Below are 5,017 nucleotides of genomic sequence, written 5' to 3' on the forward strand. Positions count from 1 at the left end.
AAAAGCCGATGAGATTCTAAGATAATATTATAATCTTACCTTTAAATGTATAATAGGTTTACTCGAATTTTTAAACTAATGGAGCTAAACGTGTTCTGCTGAGCGTACAATTTGCCAAGTGTCTTACGCACTTGTAAGACGAAGATAACAAATGTCTGCGATGTAACATTTTAATCTGTCGATATTTCGTACTTTTCGATATTTCGACTGTCGGCATTCTGGCCTGTTGACATTTCAACATTTACCCTGTCGACGTTTCGTACCACTTCTGACAGTCGGATGACTGTCATCCGTATTACATACACTTATAAGTATTCAACGAATATGTCCATGTAAAACACATATTTTATATATTCGATATATTATTATAATCATAAATTAATACATTGTTCTTTTTTTAAGTGGAAGATCTTTAATCTCACATTTTTGATTTTAAGTTCTCCAAAAATTAAAATACGGCAATATTTTTAAATACTCTTTTTTAATAAAACATTTTTAGGCATTTGGTGTATAATATCAAACATGTGGGAATGTCGATTTCAGGTAGACTTGACGAAAAATAATTCAAATCTGATTTCAGAATTTTTATCGCTTCAATATATCAATTGGAATGTTTGGCAAGAAACACGCCTAAAACTCTATATCGCACGTGTGTTAAGGTGCGTTTACATTAGACAGCGAACGCGAACAGAATGCATGCGAATGCTACTGAACGAATTTGTACGCGAATTCGGTAGAGATTCGGCCGCACCGTTTAGAGTCAAAACTTAAAGACTATTCGTTCTCGCAAGCGTTCGTCAACATTCGTTAGCCTTCGGTTCGGAATTGTTTAATTTAGTATTCATTCGACTACTGAACGAATAAGTAGTTAATACATTTGTTCAAAATATTAGGTTTTTTTATTATTATTCATAATAATGTCATCAAGTGAAGATGATTTACTTGTAGCGTGTGCAAGTTTTGTGATCATGAAGGCATTATTACAGGAATTTTAAAAAGAAAGTTTGCTTTAATGTCATGTTTTATTTTAACGACGCTTCTCGGAAACTGTAATTTTGCTAGAAAAAAAGGTGCGCAAGTGAGTGTCACTCTACTGTACCTTAATAGCGAAAAAAATAATAGAAAAAAAACTAAAAACATTGAAAATGTCCGTGTACAGCTTAAAAAGAGTCAAAATATTTGATAATAATTAATATTTAACAAACAATATTATGCACTGAAGTTCGAGTTTGTGTTTGCATTTGATGCCTAATCAGCAGAGTCATACGGGCTAATTATCAAATACAAAAATCAAAACTATTATGTCTTATATTATTATTACAGTTATTGTGTTTTTCTTAAATTTTGGGAAAACTAGAAGTAGGTAGTGACTAACGAAAAAACAAAAGTGTGATTGTAAAATAGATTTTAATCAGACTAATTATTAGGAATAATAACATTGTTTAATCCATAGAATTTATACCGTAATTTTATTATAAAATTAACACGACTCAATTTACCTACCTAATACTTTTCCGAATATCGTGAACAGCTGCAGGTGTTCCACACGCAACCAATTTTTTATAGTAATTTATAGATAAGATAGCTGATAGATGTTCAAATCAGTGGATGGATTGCACAAGCTTGAAAATCAGTATAATATATTAATATTATAAGATTGGCCAAGCGACCATCGAACCATTCTCTTCGCGAAGAGTATTGCATGCGATATGTTAAAATATTATTAAATAATAAAAAAATTAAATAACTTATGGGTATACACTATACATATATAAATGGCTCAGGCCTAGTTTGCATTATATATTATCATTACGCAAAACAGTATATTATTATAATCTTAATGCTTAGTCGTGTAGATATAATCGTACCAAATATCAAATATAACAAAAGTTATAAATTAAAAATTTATTTTGATACATCATGATGTTTGGAAATGTTTGACATATTATTATAGTTAGGTGTCGAGATATTTATAGGCTTATAATATAACATAATATTGTTAATTATTCATATAACTAAGGCTTGGATGTTTATGAAATTGCATAATATTTTTTTCTATTTGTTCAATTTAATGCTAACCTGGATAAAATTTAATTTATGATCTACTGAATCAAATAATACTTTTTATTATTTTTATTTTGCATATTTTTGCATATTTAATGGTTTTGTATTTTAATTGCATATTTTCGGCTTTCAGAAATAAAAAGCTTATATCAGTTAAAGGTACATTTTTTTTTAAAAACAATTTAAAATTAACGAACTACACAATTAATTCCACAATTTGTATATACAAGTTTTATAGTTGGAAAGTACAATCTACCATGTATTGACATAAAATATAAATATTTATAATCAACTATTACCGTGTTGGTTCGGGTCTACGGTACTTTATTAGATAACTCATACAGCAATAATACAATTTTGTGCATATTTTGGTGATTTATTGGCTAAAAATGCATATTTTTTAATTTTTAGAGCATATTTTGATTGCATATATCGTAATTTTTTTATATTACCTATGATAAATATTGTAAATATCATAAGTTGAAGTATGCTTGTATTCGTTTTAAGGAAACAATTTATGTCGGTATGATATAAAGTATTTTGTATTTGGTAAGATTATTACACACAATATTATTTAACCCCGACCCTAGGAAAAACCGAATGGCATTTTTAACACATCCAATACAATATTACAGTGACCATTTGGACATCCACTGTATAGCAAAGTGGTAGGCACCCACTTGACCACCTTTTTTTTATAATTAATGGTGAAGAGTATTTTTTTTATTATAATAGTACTACAACTTAATTTGTCATTTACTTATACCTATAAAAAATTCCAAATTAATCATATGCCTAACAATCTTAGATTTAAAAAGAAAATTTTTCATGAATTTCTAACTCAAAATAATTTGCAAATTTTCGTCATTTATACGTATTTTGTCGTTGTCAATATTTAAACTATTTGAACTTAAGATGCTTATAACAAAAAATTGGGTCTATAGATTTTTAATTTTTTTAATTTGCCATTGAAACAATATACTATGAGTCTTCTATTAAATTTTCAGGCATTTTTACCAACCAAATAAAATTTTATTGACATTCATAAAAACTCGTAAAAATTCTAATACTGTTTTTTCAGAAGATATAGTCGCGTACAATTCGACTGCCAACATTTTAAAGTTTTAAACACGCGATATCGGATTGACGCCTGAACAGGTACTGACAATATTGTCGATAATGTTAAAATGACAAAATATCTATTGGTATAAACCAGTAAATATAATATAATATAACTATAAAGATAAGCAAGCATAAAGATTGTCTATACCTATAATATAGATAACCGTCTTGGTAGGTCACACACTAAACCCAGTAATACAGGTAGGTCACATACTAAATTCGTTTTTCAACCGGTAGGTCACATACTAAACGAATACCGAATAAAGATACTATTTAAAGTATTTTTAATTTTATAATGTTATGTATGATAAATAACATATCATTAAGTAATTTTCGACAGTATCATTGAGTGCAGTATCAGAATATGAACGGTTTTTATAAGTCTAAGCATCCATAATTTTATCTTTATCATTTTCTAGAGTGCTTTATGACGGCTTCGACAATTTTCAAACATTTCATGAAATTCAGCCTCCAGTGAATTTTTCATTTGACTGGCTGAAAAAATGAAAGTTATAATTAAAAACTAAGAATAATACATTCATAGTTTCAGCCATGAATTAATTGCTATAGCTAAGGTTTGAAAATGTTTAACAAGATTTATCTTAAGTTCATACTTTTACTAAAATATCTAAAAAAAATATATAATCACAGTATTTTTATTATATATATTTTAAGTTCAAATTTGGATAAAATTAAGATGTTTAACCAAAGAAAAATGATTTTAGTTATTTTGTTCAAATGTAAAGATATTATCTATGGATACACTTTTAAATTAGGTATATTATTCAATTTATAATAGTTTATTATATTATATACACACAATAACGTTTTCAAATGCTAATTTTTTTTTTTAAATATTTACTAAATTAATGTCTAATGGTAAAATAAAATACTTATTTAATGGAAATCATATGGTAAATTATAAGTAGTTATACAGGCTGACAGACTTTCTTTGCTCATAATTGTTTTTTTATTAACAATGGTTTTATATAGTAGTCAAATTTAACACATCCAATACAATATTACAGTGACCATTTGGACATCCACTGGTAGGCACCCACTTAACCACCTTTTTTTTATAATTAATGGCCATGAATATTTTTTTTATTATATAGTACTACAACTTAATTTGTCATTTACTTATAGAATATAAACATTTTAACAGCCTAATGATAAATAGTTGTGACAAGATAACATAAACAATTTTTATAGTTGGCTAAACTATCAACTTTTCATGTTTTTACATTTTTAAGTTTTTGGGGGGATATAAGTCTCAAACCCTGGTCAGCCTCTCAACTTACAAACTGATTTTTTTGGTTGATTTATTAAGTACATCGTATTTTATGTTCTTTATATCCTTAAACTTTATCATTTTATTAATAATGTTTTAATTTATTTTTTGTGATAGCTATAACATCTATAATAAATGTTGTTCACTAAAAGACATTTTACCATGTATATTCATTATTCACTTTTCTTCCAACATGAACTTTTATCATAAAGTTTAGTAGAGGATATATTAAGAAAACAATTTAAGTTGTTTGTTATTTGTTGTTTGTGATTTAAAATGCCATGTTTGTTTAAACATTTGCTGAGTAGAATATTGAGATGGGGTAACTTGCAATGATTATAATTAAAGAGGATGTGACACCTGCATGTTTTGTCTCCGTCTTACAAATGTACAACATAGCAAACGCTTTTTTGCGCTGTACAACTTTTCTCGCACTATATGTTTGTTGTAGAACTACCAAATTTTCACAACACTTAAAGAAGAACTTTGCAATGAAAAATGAAAAACCAAATGTTTAGAAGCAAATAATTTTAATGTATT

The sequence above is a fragment of the Acyrthosiphon pisum genome, chromosome A2 (assembly GCF_005508785.2).
Source record: "Acyrthosiphon pisum isolate AL4f chromosome A2, pea_aphid_22Mar2018_4r6ur, whole genome shotgun sequence".
In the NCBI taxonomy this organism is placed as follows: domain Eukaryota; kingdom Metazoa; phylum Arthropoda; class Insecta; order Hemiptera; family Aphididae; genus Acyrthosiphon; species Acyrthosiphon pisum.